Here is a 15127-nt window from a genome sequence, read left to right on the forward strand (position 1 = left end):
ATAGCACGGTAACTCTGTTAGTATATTATTAAATAGCCATGACTTTAATAATATAAGTATCTCAATTATTCCATTAATCTTATTGTAGTTTGCAACACAGTCAATTGTTTCTCAACCATTTTATTTACTTGTCTTTTATTTAGTACTGAAAATCAACACATATATCTTATTATATTTACAATAAATTATTAGCCATAAAAAAAATCTAATCCAATATCCACTGCACATTAATATCAGGAATTATTTAGTAATGAGAGCGCAGATTGAGATATTTTTCTTGTTAAATTTATTTCATTCAAGAGTAATAATAATAATAATAATTAACGGTCTATTGAAAGAGCATAGCAGCCAGAAGGCTGAAAATATACAGTTACATAATTGGGGAATGGGTTTCGATTTACAAATAATATACAAGTAACAGTAGTGATACAAATAAGATATACAATAACTAGATGGGGAAAAGCTCAAACTACAGGGCATTTCAACATAGTGACAGTGCAAGAAGTAGGATTTACTGGGAGTGAATACACTGGTTTATTACAAGTTATTGATAATTTTTACAATGGTTGGAACTGGGCTGTTCTTATAGCGATCAGTTCGTGCACGTATGGGCTGGATGCCGTTGTGGTGTCGAACAGCAATTCTCGGGTTAGGGATCTTAGGTGGTAGTAGGAGCCGGTGTCGAGGATGGTGCAGAAGCTTCTCACCAAATTTGCAGATGAGGTCGTGGTGATGGTCAGTGAGAGTCGAAAGGGTCAGTGTGTTGGGCGCTTCTTGATATGTGGAGTAGGAAGGGGAGAGAATAATCTTGCATGCCCTCGTTTGCACTTTTTCTATGTGTTTACGTTGTGTGGCATTTAGGGAGGACGACCAGGTGGGGGAGGCATAGGTGAGCTTGGGAAGTATGAATGTTGAGTAAACACTGAGGAGCTCGGATGCAGGAACTCCGAGGGACTTGAGTCGGAGGAGGAGGTGACGCCGAGGAGCTTAGTGGAATCTACAACCTGGAGTGTGTTGGGACCTAAGGTAATGGAAGGGGGTGGGACAATGTCGGAGGAGAGGTTGATGTGCATAACCATGGTCTTGGTATGGTTGATGGTGACGTGGTTGATGGTGGCCCAGGGCGGTATACTGTAGTCGGGAGCAGAATTGTTGACGCTGATCCCAATAGTGGAGTCGTCGACATATTTCCAGCGAGCAGGGGTTTCTCTTAGGGCATCATTGATAAGCATAGGGAAGCAGAGTGGTTCCATCTTGGTGCCTTGGGGAACGCCACAGGTGAGTGACTGAAAGGTGGAGACAGCCCCTCGGAAGCGTACAGCTTGGCGACAGCTGCAGACGTTTTTCGTTTCTCGAGATGGCGATATATGTAATCGAAAAGGCTGACAGAACAGTGAGTGGTGGAGGAAGTTTTCATATTGCCAAACTGCTGAGGGTCTACGACTCCTGCATTATCAGCATAAGCCCAGTCGAACACAAAACTTTCACAGATTAGGCTGGGTATTGGGGTGATTGAAATGGGTCGTAGCTGATTTAAGGATTGTGGGCTGGTTGACTTGGGCACTGGTGATACATAAGAGGTCTTCCAGTCAGCTGGGCATCTGGCTTGACTGAGAGAAGCATTGATGATGGAGCATAGGGGTTTAGCAAGCTCCAGGGAGAACTCCTTGAAGAGTTTCATTGGTAAGTCAATGGGGGTGGTAGAGCATTTTAACTTTAGTTTGTCCAGGCGTTTTGCTACTTCAAATTCTTCTACTAAGTCAGTGGGAAAGGGGGCTGGTAGGTAAGCTGGGAGAGTGGTTGTGTCAAGCCGGGGGAGCGTCTGGCATATAGTAGCGAAATGGTTATTTGATTGCTCAGCTGCGTCAATATTAGTGAGGTGGCTAAGGAAGGGGAGGGAGTGTGTCTTACTGTTTAGTCCACAGAGTTCTTTAAGCTTACCATGCCATTGACTGATGTTGGTCTGCTTCAGGTGTTGCAATTTGGTTGGGTAGTGAGACATCTTTGCAGTACGTATTTCGCCGATGACTCGGTTGCGAAGGGACCTGTAGCGGATGTGGTCCTTGAGATAAAAGGCTCTGTCTCTCTGTTGCATAAATCTTTTGATCCGAGGTGTGATCCAGGGCAAGTCAGCTGGGTTAGATCTGACGGACTTCTCGGGGAAGAAGTGGTGGTGAGCTTCCGTGGTGGTGTTGGTATAATTTTTCCATTTGGTTTCCACGTCATCCACGCTAAGTACTTCAGTCCAGGGATGGTGAACTATCCACTGCCCGAAGAGGCGCACTGCAGAGTCAGTAATCGGCCTGTAGGTCTTGATGTAGGGTCTCTGTTCTTGCGTGGTAGTGGCAGCTGGGGACCAGAGCACTGATAAGTGTGTGCTCCACCCGATAGGAGGCATTGGTTGAGGTGGTTGGTACTGGTCCGTTAAGTCAGTTAAGATAAGGTCAAGGGTATTTTGACCGTGTGTGGGGAAGTTTACAACTTGTGATAGTGACAGCTGGTCCTGAATATCAGTGGTGTCAATTTCATTATAATCCCAGCATAATACTAACTTGGCACATGGGTACCTAACTCTGAGGTGGTAATGAGATGATTGATAAGAGCCAACATACCTGCAACTAGTAGTATTTCTTTTTTTCATTGTACGCCAGTTAAGAGAAATGGGTCTTGAACCAAAAAATACAATTATTGGGATTATTGTATTTCGTACCAATCTATAATATTGTTTTAGGGGTATTAAGATTGATATGATCGATCATTTGCTTGGTGTTAGTATATCTTATAAGTCTAATAAAAGAAATTCCACTAAATTTGTTCATTAGATAATAATATTCCTTGTTATTTTGTAAAGCCGACGGTGCTAGCTCAAACATGCACCGATCTCCAAGAAAATTTACAGGGGTGTTTCCTAGATAAATACACAACACTAAAACTTTGAACAGCATTGTAGGACCATTTTTTCATTTTTGGAGGGCAACGGTCACACCCTAACCTGTATACAGTATACATAAGCTCTAAATGTGGTTCAGCATTTTGTAAATATGAAAATAATGCCAATGAGCTGCTTTACTTAAAAAAGATACAAAATAAAATATGTGTGTTGTTATTTATACACATTTCTGTTCATCACACGGACCTTGTTTCTATTTGTTCTGGACTTGTTAACAGTTGATAATGGTATACTTGCAACTGATAGAGAGGTATCTCGACAACGAAGACAGGCTACAATGCCAACAAAGAGAGTATTAAGAGATCAGCGACAAACACCAATAGAAGGGATACGATCTGCAAAGGAGCTCTCGCGGTGGACAGTGATGGACTAGGTTTTTTTAGGTTTACTCAAAATATGGTACACAAAACACCATTTTTCTCTTGTTGTTTCATGGTGTGTCGTAAACTTATTGTAGAAGAAATTCTGAATGTACTATACAGTATTAAGCCTAGAGCAGGAGTTAATTGAAGTGTTAAATTTTTTAAGGACGAACTTTATGCTTACAATATCTTCTTCCCAGGCTGTAGTACCTACCTGTTTGATAGCTGCCTACTACCTAATATGAGTAGTACAAAGGTCTGGATAAGGTTGAAAGTAAAAGTAAGTCCCCATAGGAATGATGGTTCGTTTGCAGATGGGCGATCTGGAAGTGCCCGAGGTCGAACCATCGACCCAAGGAACAGGAGACGAGCACTGTATCCACTTTATTTCATACTTTGATAGAGATAACATACGATTAAGGAGGATTTGAGTTCTTCCTTGTTGGGCCCCTGGTTAAACCCAGATGGCAACACAGTGGAATTCCCCAGTAACCCTGCCTGGCACCCCTCGCCAATATACGTATGTCTGCTGCAGCTGCAGCAGCAGCTCATCAGTGAGCCACGCAGTCTCCCCTCAGCCATTTGCAACAACCACCACGCCCAGGCTTCTGGCCCATGTAACAGGCCTTGACTCTGCAACAGGTCACCTATGTCTTTACAACTACCTGACACAAATCTGTCACGTTTAAATGCCCTACAGTTAATCGCAGCAAGTTGCAATAAATAGACATTCAGCCGACAATTTGCAAGACAACAACGTATGATATTGCTGTGTCCATTCATTCAACAGCAACGGCATCCGCTATCTAAGGTGCGCTAACATGAAGAGCTCTGCCCTGGTCTGCTGTTTGCTGGTGCTTAGCCTCAACGTGACTGCACAAGCCTTGGTAAGTCACGGAGTCACCTCACTTTACTAATCAATGTACTCACTACATTAAACTAAATGGGTAATTTAAATAATATCGATTCTAGATTATATTGGTTCGTGTACTCAGTTGATTATATTAATTTATCTACTCTTCAGATTATACTAACTCATGTACTCACTAATAATACTAATTTATATCTAATTATAGTCAGCTTAAATGTGACAACAAATGTAATCTGCTACAAATTAACCAGTTATTGGTATTGTAAAGTCCTATATCTAGTAGTAATAGTAGCAATAGAGGTAGTATTGTTAGCCTACTATTACTAGTAGTAACATATTTTTATTACTCCTATTACCTTGGTATTATTATTATTATTATTATTATTATTATTATTATTATTATTATTATTATTATTATTATTATGTAGTTCATTAACACTAGTTTTTGTTCTCGACAGTCACACAATCGAGGTATCTTGGACTTCATACCCTGCCAGAGGTGTTTCGTCCTGAATCACCGTGCCAACAAATGTGTACCGAATATTCGATGCATACTCAGGAACATGCGACAATGGATTCACTAGAACGCACCATGCACTCATGAGGTCGATAGTTGGATGCTCCAATTATCACCACTACACGAAAATAAGACATTGAAAGTAACACGCCATTCCTCACACATCCTTGAAGATACAGTAAACGAACACAGTTGCCGTCACATAAAACATTCAAGTTGTGTTATTCGTTTTTTTTTCTTTTTTTCTTTTTTCATTTTATACAGGGAATAGTCCACCTGGGCACAGGTCTAACCCACAGCGGGGCCTAGGAGGTGAAAAATAAGCGAAAAAGAAATTAAAAATAGAAGAGAAAAAGACTATTAATCTTCACCACCAAGGTGCCGGAAAACCAGCTTTTTGAAGTGAGACAGATTTTAAGAGTATGGAAACACAGAAGAAGGCAGAGTATTCCACAGTTTGGCTGTGTGAAGAAAGAAGATGTACTATAAAGGGTTATTCTAGTGTGACCGATATCCACACATAAACGGTGGGCACCGCAGATTCAATGTCACGAAGTGTAAGAGGATGCACCTGGGGCGTACCAACGGTAAGGAGGCGTACCATATGTCCCAACGGGATGAAGAAAATGTACTAGTTGAGACTGTGTGTGAGAAGGACCTAGGTGTGTATGTTGACAATGAGCTGAAGTTCTCGGGCCATTGTGAGAAGAAGGTAAATCAGGCAAATAAATTATTGGGTCTTATAAGAAGGTCGTTCAGATATCTAGACGGTCCGTCCCTCGTGACGATCTTCAGGAGTGAAGTGCTTCCCCATCTGGAGTACTGTCACCCCATCTGGTCCCCGAGATATGCTAGGGACTGTCAGTTGGTTGAAAATGTTCAAAGGAGGGCCACCAAGCTGGTGCCTGCACTTCGGCATCTCAGCTACCCTGCGAGATTGGAGCGCCTGAACTTGCCTAGCTTATACTACAGACGGGCAAGGGGGGACCTAGTTGAGGTTTATAAGCATCTCAGGGGGCACTACTCAGTTGAGTGTCCTTACTTGGAGCTGGCGGACGCTCGCCCCACAAGGGGTCACAGCTCAAGATTGAAGAAGCCGCAAGTCCGGAAAACCGTGAGGGCAAACTTTTTCGGAGTGAGGGTTGTAAACTCTTGGAACAATCTACCAGAAAGTGTTGTGACGGTACCGAGTGTGAGCTCTTTCAAGAGAAGACTTGACCAACACTGGAGCGGGTTCAGGTACATTCAGGAGCCGGTGCATGCCCAGTATTTGCCAACAGTGCGTGACAGAGACGTGACCGATCGCCCGGGCGGCTAGCGAGCCGACCTTTTGGTGAAGAATATAAAGGAAAAGAGTCGTGACCGATCGCCCAAGCGGCTAACAAGCCGATCAGTGGCGAAGAGGATAAAAGTAAAAAAGTAAAAGTAAGAAGAGTGTTACGAGCCCACGGTCTTGCCGAAAGTACACAGGATGCCAAATCCACCGAACATGCCCGTTAAAGTACCAAAGTACCTGTAAAAGAGAGAGAATGAAGCAACATTGCGAAGAAGAAACAGACTTAGTTTGAGAATTAGGGGGAAGGGAAAAATGTGAAGAAGAGTGAAGAGTAGAATCATCAGCGTAAGAATGGATAGAATTAGTCGTAGTGTGAAGTAAACCATTGATAAAAAGAAGGAAGAGAGTAGGTGAAAGAACAGAACCTTGTGGGACACCACTATTGGTAGAGAAAGAGCGAGAGATCGATCCCTCGACAACAACTGCCATGGATCAGTTCTCAAGGAAGCTAGAAATTAGAGAACAGAGTGGGGGAGAGAAACCATGGGAGGGAAGTTTAGAAAGCATAGACTTGTGCCATACCCTGTCATATACTTTGGAGATGTTAAGGACCACGACGAAAGTTTCCCCATAATTCCTAAGAGAGGATGACCAAAGATGGGTGCAGTGAGAGAGAACATCACCAGTAGATCTCGTCTGGCGAAAGCCATACTGGTGATCCGACAAAAGAGAAAGGCGTTCAAGGTGACGGAGGAAATAAGAGTTTAGGATAGTTTCGAAAATCTTAGAAAGGGATGAAGTGAGGGCAATGGGGCGATAGTTAGAGGGATTGGAATGGTTACCCTTCTTCGGGATGGGCTGAACCGAGGCATGTTTCCAAGAAGAAGGAAAAGTTTGGGTTTTGAGGCAAAGGCGAAAGAGGCGAGCAGGCACTGGTGTCGTCACGTTGACTGCTGATCTATTTAACTAATGATTCTTATTAAACTCCACGACAGCAAAACATGAGTGAGTTAGCGACCCCTGAGAAGACGTGTTTTTTCCCCATAGACGCAACACTTGTGTTCCCTCCCAGAGTCCCGCCTTTGTGAAGACAGTTATCAATGCTTTGTTATTCCACTTTCTCCTGGGAAGCTCAATCTTGAATTAGTCTGTGTAAATCAACTCAAGTAATTCGCCAGACCTTTGTCAACTGAGGGTCATCTTTGAATGAGTAACAGTTAGTTTGTTTGTGATTATTGTCATTGCGTGAGTAGCGATCACTGGCAACTCAGGGGTATATATACCCAAGATGAGGCAGGGAGAACTTTACCTTGTACTGTACCCTTCTTGCACCCTCAGAGCAAATGCTCTCTTCTCTCCGTATCACCGACCGACCGAGACCGTTCCCTGACGCTGCTCCAATGTTTCTCCAGGTATGTTTATGTGTAGCCATTCAATAATTCAGTCAATTGTAGTGAATACCAGTGTTCATCAGTGTTCATGATTTAACAGTTGAATTGTCATTCACCCAGTGTAAGAAGTAATATAACGTAAATACGTTTGTCGTCTAGACAAGAGAGTTGTTTGAGTTGTCATGCTTCCCAGTCCGTTCCCTGACGCTGCTCCAATGTTTCTCCAGATCCCATTGTGATTCTTGCATCGTTCAACAACGGCCCCGGATGTAGTAGAAACCCAGCAGGGATCATATATGAAACGATGGCACCGATGCGGCCTGATTAATGTGCTTCACTGCCTCGTTGGGCCAGACCCCAGACTCGCCATGTGTCTGGCTACTACCGACCACAACAACGGTCTTGAGCCCCAGTGTTCTACCCTGGGTTACTCCTTGGAAGTATATGTCCACAGAGAGGGTTGTAACATGTATGTTAGGGATAATTAGTTGGAAATAATTATCCCATGTTGGGTAGTGGACCCCTGTATATGCTAGTGTCAGTATTAACGAGTATGTTGAGTAAAGTAATCTACAATGAGTGACATGTACTATGTATTGTGAGTAGGGCCAAGGAACTGGTCCTATTATGCCATGTAATGTAACACCAGTAATGTTGTGTGCAGTAAGAGTGTAAGATCTGAGTAATTACTGTTGAGTAAAGAAATAAGAAAGTAAGTAAATAAGAAAATAAGTAAAGAAGAAAGTACTGAGTCTGTCATAAGCCCAGGAGTTGAGCCTGGTAGTTACTTGATTAATAATATATCTTTTCCCCTTTGATTTCATATTAATAAATTTGTTTTTAGAGTACTTTTGGTGTATTTATTTCTCCCACAGTATTTTACCTTTATTTCCGTCCAAGTGACTTGATACCAGAATTACCATACCCATGTGCATAGACCCTCGACCATGCTACCAAAAGAATGACCATGCTACCAAAAGAATGACCATGCTACCAAAAGAATGTCCATGCTACCAAAAGAATAGGTGACAGAACTGAGTAAGAGTAAGAACTAAGAGAAGTAAGTAAGATGAGGGTGGTGTAAAGGTGTGGGAAACACGCGCCCTCACACAGGGGCCAGAATTTCAGCACACTCCCCCAGAACACGAGGGGGTATTCCGTCTGGTCCATGCGCCTTACTAACACAAGGTAACTAAATTTACTAAAGAAGAAAGTACACTAACGTATGTAGAATATTTTGACTTATTAATATTTTTTTTATAATAAAATGTTCCTAATTTTCCTTGCTTTTTTGTCCGAACCAAATTTTCCCTCACATTTATTCCCTATGGTTTTTGGTGGAGGAAGGCAGAGAATAAAAACGATGCAGCAGGAAGATGATGCAGACACTGATATCCCTAGGAATAATTTTAAATATAAGGTGTGCAAGTATTTAAGACACCTAAATAACTTAACACTGAAATTCGTGAGAAGGGGTCACTGAAAATTTATAACAAAAGACACATACGAGTACATTGAACATACTGCAGCTAAAAATGCAGGGAGAGGAAGAGGAAGTCACTAGAAACGGTGGGGATACACTGAAAATGCATTCTGGGGAACTGTAAATTGCAAATACAAAAATTGTTATGAGGGTGGGGGGGACTGCAAATACAGGCAGGCGGGAAGAGTGGGATATATATATATATATATATATATATATATATATATATATATATATATATATATATATATATATATATATATATATATATATATATATATTTATTTATTTATTTATTTATTTATTTATTTATTTATTTATTTATTTATTTATTTATTTATTTATTTTTATTTTTTTTTATTTTTTATTTTATTTTTTTTAAGCAGAAGCTGAAAGTTCTTACTCACCATAAATGGTCTTCCGTTATCTTTATCTGTTCTCCATTAACCTTCCTTTCCCTGCTGCCTTCCTTCATTTGCTTCTCTCCCCAATCCATCTTCTTCGTGTCTTTCCATACACGTCTCTCGCCAGTAATCCCCAAATACACAGCAGCCGGAAATAAACCCGTGGGAACTCGCCGGTTTCTTGACTCCGTTGCTAGGGTAGACGTAGCAGCTGGTGACCCCCACTCCCTGAGCAGCTCGCTGATTGCTAGGATAATGTCTCATTGGAATGCGGATACGCAGTTGTAGGGGGAGAGATCCACTACAGGCTAATTCCTGTAAAAAAAAAATAATAATATAAAAAAATATTTAGGTGACTCCTGCCAATGCTTGGTATAGCATTTATTTTATATTTTATTTTTCTTTACATGATTTAGAAACGCAATAACAGAAAGTACAACATTGACACAGAAAATACCATTGCACATCAAAATATGGGTGTTTCTTGCGGGTAGCAAGCCAACGCCTTGAAACAATAAACTGAAACATACAGTGTATATGAATAGAAGTTAAATAATTGTTTCATTCCCATCTGCATTTTCAACAACCAATACAGATTTTCCAGTACTGTTTCCTATAAATACTATTGTATTGCAAAACTTTTGATAACTTTAAAATAAATTAAGTCGTTATTACAAAAGGTAAGAGGAGTGAGATAACTTAGGCCTCTCGTACGTCTACGGGAAAGGGGACGTGATTGCTGCCCGTATCATCATTGGGTATGACTTTGCTTGGGAGATTGGTATCCCCGCATCCCCTGAGCAATGCTTTTGTGCATTATGCAGAAGACCCGACAGCCGCACCCTTATCCACTATCTCCTAAGATGTCCCCACACACAACGCTTCCGTGACGCCTGCTGGGCCACCACTCCACGACCCCCTGACGGAGACACGATGATCCTCCCCATACTGGCCAGATATTTTGTAAATAATATTGATTATGTGTTAAAGGAATATCCTTCCTTCTTTAGGCTTTAGTAAGCCCCTTTATAATATTTATACTGTATATACTTGTCACACTTGCCAGATGCTTCTGGTGTCATTGTACAAGGGTACCTAGTGACAGCACTAGGATCCCGCTTCCTCTATCAAGGAATAAACAATTGAAATTGAAATTGAATTGATAACTTAGGTCATCAAATAAACAAACATAAACAACTACAGGTACACGCTTCACAACCCGTTAACTTGTGCATACAGTGCAGACATCTCGTTTTACACATACGCACCAGAGTTGGTAACTGCACTGCAATGGGATTCCCAGCATAATACTGCGCATCAGTGTTAATGATTTGGATCTTCCAGAAGTATTTAAGCAAGGACGTGTGGGAGTTTCCAGTAAGATGACTGACTTAGAAGGTTGAGATAAATCCTCAACTGCTTTAATCTGTTTGCTACTGATTTACTTAAAACGTTAAACGAAATGAGATCTTCATAAAAACGAAAAAAAAGCTGAAAATATTAAATATTTACCAAGATGACGAATAAGATTAACATCAGAGCTTTAATAAATAAATTTACAGTATATTTCACGAAATATGTTCATAAGACAGCATGTGGTCGCCCGTCTAAATATAACGCACAGCATTATCCTCCTGTACATACTAGGTAAAAATGTGAATTTAGCTTTGATAATGATAAAGATGTACTTATATAATTATATAGTTGTACCCTCTCTTAATTTTCAAATTATGAAATTCTCATATGCCCAGTCCTAAATTTAATTTCATATTGAATGGAAAGACACAAATGGACGCCAATCGGTTGCCAATATCATTCCCGCTGGTACGCACCAGTTGCTGGAAGTAAGCAAACAGGAATCAGAGTATCGTTTATTACTAAGTACGAATTTAGTGAAGCTGAGCTGGGTACGCATGACTCACAAGGTCGCGTGGGCTAACTTGTTTTCCGGCAGCATAAAGGTCAATAGTTCACATCTTACATTTTTTACTGAATTGGATTAAAAAATTTTGGGTCAATTTTGTAACATGGAATTTTGTTTAAAACAAAGATGGACGAACTGTACAAGAAATTAATAAATAAAATAGATGAGGCACTTTTTCGGATTTTTTTTTTTTTGGTGGGGGGGACATGGTGTTTGATCATACAATTTGAGTGTGTGGGTGAGTTTGAAGGTATGACCAGCGTGTTTGAAGAAGATTAAACAAGTTTTATATTTTCTCTTCCAACATGACGTTTGTCAAACATGTTGGATAGTGTGAGGCAATGTATGATCACATACTCAATCGAGTAGCAGTAACAATGGGGAGCGCACGTGAGACTCCCATGAGTTTATTGAACTTTATAAGCAGTTTCCACCATTTTGGCATATAAAAAGTGAAGATTATAAAAATAGATCTCTTCAACAAGAATGTGATGGGAAATTAGTGGAAAAGATGAAAGAAATCATCCCTACTGCTACCAAAGCCTACTGCGACCTTGAAGTTATTTTTTAGCACCTTTCTTATGGCACTACATGTCTCCATTAGGATGTAACCAAGACTCCGAGCAGAAATGGCAGTTGTAAACTTTAAAGTCCTCAAAAGACTGGCCCGTTGCTAGGAACCGCAGTGTACTATAGAGTTTTGCTGGTATGGCATCTCTCAAGATTGTGTCCTCTTTTTTTATGTATAGCGTCACTTTCTCCAACAGTTCAACGAAAGTTTCATTCTCCATTCTCAAAAAATTCTTATAATCTTGAGATGATGCCACTGGTTCCTTTAATAGGGCGTCGTGAGAGAACTTGGGTCTTTTTCTGTGCCATTCCTTCATCCATAATTTTCTTTTTCGTTGTTTCTTTGAAGTCTCTGTTTCAAGAGCAAGTATAATAGCAATACAGGCTGCCTCCTTAATCATGCTGTCACCCATTGTTGAGGCGAAGCGTACCAGACACCAACTGAAGTTTGATCATTCTTTTTTTTCTTTTTTCTTTTATCCTCTTCACCACTGATCGGCTCATTAGCCGCTTGGGAGATCTGTCACGTGTGTGGCGATGTATGATGCTTGATCAAACATCATGTTTGACAAACATATTTGATAGTGTGTGTGTGTGTGTAGCTCGCTGCACACCACTACCACACACCCTAGCCATATTTATTGGGGGTGCGCCCCCCACACACTTTTTATCATTGTCTCAGATAACTACTAATTCCCCCCAAAAAATACACGTGCAAGAAAAAGATAAAACCAAATGTCAGCTGTAAAAAACTGGTTTTACTCTCCTTTATACGTTTCGCTTTCCAAAGTATATATATATATATATATATATATATATATATATATATATATATATATATATATATATATATATATATATATATATATATATATATATATATATATATATATATATATATATATATATATATATATATATATATATATATATATATATATATATATATATATATATATTGCTTACGACTGCCAAAACCTTGCTTCAGGTTCTCCCAGGAAGCCTGGTTCTCCAGTTTGTGCCTTCTGTGCAGGCAGTTATGAGTGTAGGCCATGCTCAAATAATACCTCACCCTGCTGTGCAAATTGTCCACTCTTGTAGTACCAGCCGAGTCAATCAAACATTTTGCATTAAATAAAGATTGCCCCATGATGACTTCCCAATAAAAAAATAAAAATTAGAACGACTTTACTTGTTCAAACAACTTGTAGTGCCCTCCCTGAGTCTATTAAAAGTGGGTGTGCTTAATATTCGTGCGATCCGAAACAAACTGTGTGATGTTAAACTCAGATGACAACACAGTGGAATTCCCCAGTAACCCTGCCTGGCACCCCTCGCCAATATATGCCCGCTGCAGCTCATCAGTAAGCCAGTCTTCCCTCAGCCACTTGCAACAAGCACCAAGCTCAGGCTTCTGGCTCAAGCAACAGGCCTTGTCCCTGCAACAACCCACTAGTGTCTTCACAACTACCTGACACAAATAACTTCCCTCTGCCACGTTTGACTGCCCCAAATAGTATACTGTACTACCGTCGTCAACAGACAAGGCCGCTTATCAGTTACACTAACATGAAGTGCTCTGCCCTGGTCTGCTGTTTGCTGGTGCTCAGCCTCAACGTGACTGCACAAGCCTTGGTAAGTCACGAGGTCACCTCGCTTTACACTTAACTTTACTGATCTATGTATTTATTCGGTTATACAAATTACTTACTTCAGATTACAATAATGCATGCACTTAATAGATTATACCAGTTTATATACTCATTAGGTTATAATAATTTATGTAATACTAAATGTTGCAGCAGATGAATTCTGTGACAAATTACGTACTGCAGTATTACTATTCTTTTTTATACATTATTATTATTATTATTATTATTGTTGTTATTATTATTATTATTATTATTATTATTATTATTATTATTATTATTATTATTATTATTATTATTATTATTACTATTATTATTATTATTATTATTATCATTGACAGCCAAACGGAGTAAGAAGTGAGAGCGACGCTAGCAGAGTGGTTGACGCTTCACCATATAACATCTTGGGCTTATCAATATCCTGCCGGAGATGTTATATCTTCAATCGCCACCTTAACACATGTGTGCCAAATATGCGGTGCATGTTCAGGGACAGGCGACGAGGGAGACACTAGAAGGCACCATGCACTCGTGAAGTCGGCAGTTGGATGCACCAATTCTCACCACTACATTGAAATTAACACACCAGCACTCACTCATTCTCGTAGATACAGTCGACGTATACAACAACAGTGGCTACCACAAAACATTCAAGCAGTAACCCAAGATAGCACAAGAAGATTGTACACGAACGTATTGAATATTTTATACCTATTTTATCATAAAATATTCCAAGATTCTCCCTCAAATTTGTACTAGATTCTCACAAATTCCTAAGATACTATTTGGTGTGGATGAAAAACACACATAGTGCAGTTCTTATACCAATTTCCCCATAATATTGTGAAATGCTGAAGTAAGCCACATTAAATTTCATTCGAAATTTACTAGTTAAGCTAGAACCATTATATTAGAGCCTTTGAGAATAGACAACCAAGTACTCACAACTGTGGGTTAATTTGAAAATTGGCAGCTCCCTACCTTACCACCGAAGTCACCTGTTCAAAATTACAACATAATAGCTCCCAGGCCACCAGTCAGGAATCCACCTAGTACAGTGGTTCCCAAACTTTTTAACATGAGGCCCCCTTTTGCCGCACCCTTGTCCACTACCTCCGAAGATGTCCCCACACACAACGCTTCCGTGACGCCTGCTGGACCACCACTCCACGACCCGCTGACGGAGACACGATGATCCTCCCCGTACTGGCCAGATATTATGTAAATAATATTGATGATGTGTTGAAGGAATATCCTTCCTTCCTTAGGCTTTAGTAAGCACCTTTATAATATTTATATTTCCTTGTGTCACTTGCCAGATGCTTCTGGTATTATTGTACAGGGGTACCTAGTGACAGCACTAGGATCCCGTTTCCTCTATCAAGGAATAAATATTGAAATTGGAAATTTAATTGAACAACAGTCAGACACTGCACCATACAGTGACTACAGTCACTACAGTTACTACACAGTCACACAACATCAACCATACAGCCTCATACGAACATAAAAATGGAGGAAACTGCAGCGGGCCTATTGGCCCATACTGGGCAATCCCGTTTACACCCAACCCCTATCGCTTATATATCCATCCAACCTATGTTTGAAGCTATCCAGCGTATTCGAGTTAATGATGATATTTGGTAACTTGCTCCACTCGTCAACTACTCTATTTCCAAACCAATGTTTACCTATTTCGCTCCTGAATCTAAATTTATCTAATTTAAAAC

At 40.3% G+C, this 15127-nt stretch overlaps 1 long non-coding RNA gene across 1 annotated transcript; it reads left to right on the forward strand.

Annotated features, from left to right (window-relative positions):
- The first annotated feature begins 13094 nt into the window (after window positions 1–13094).
- On the forward strand, window positions 13095–14137 carry LOC121854331. Its single transcript, XR_006086534.1, has 2 exons — window positions 13095–13383; window positions 13739–14137. It is a non-coding gene; the product is annotated as an uncharacterized LOC121854331 (long non-coding RNA).
- The last annotated feature ends 990 nt before the right edge of the window (window positions 14138–15127 follow it).

Source organism: Homarus americanus, unplaced genomic scaffold (assembly GCF_018991925.1).
Source record: "Homarus americanus isolate GMGI-L3 unplaced genomic scaffold, GMGI_Hamer_2.0 scaffold54443, whole genome shotgun sequence".
NCBI lineage: Eukaryota > Metazoa > Arthropoda > Malacostraca > Decapoda > Nephropidae > Homarus > Homarus americanus.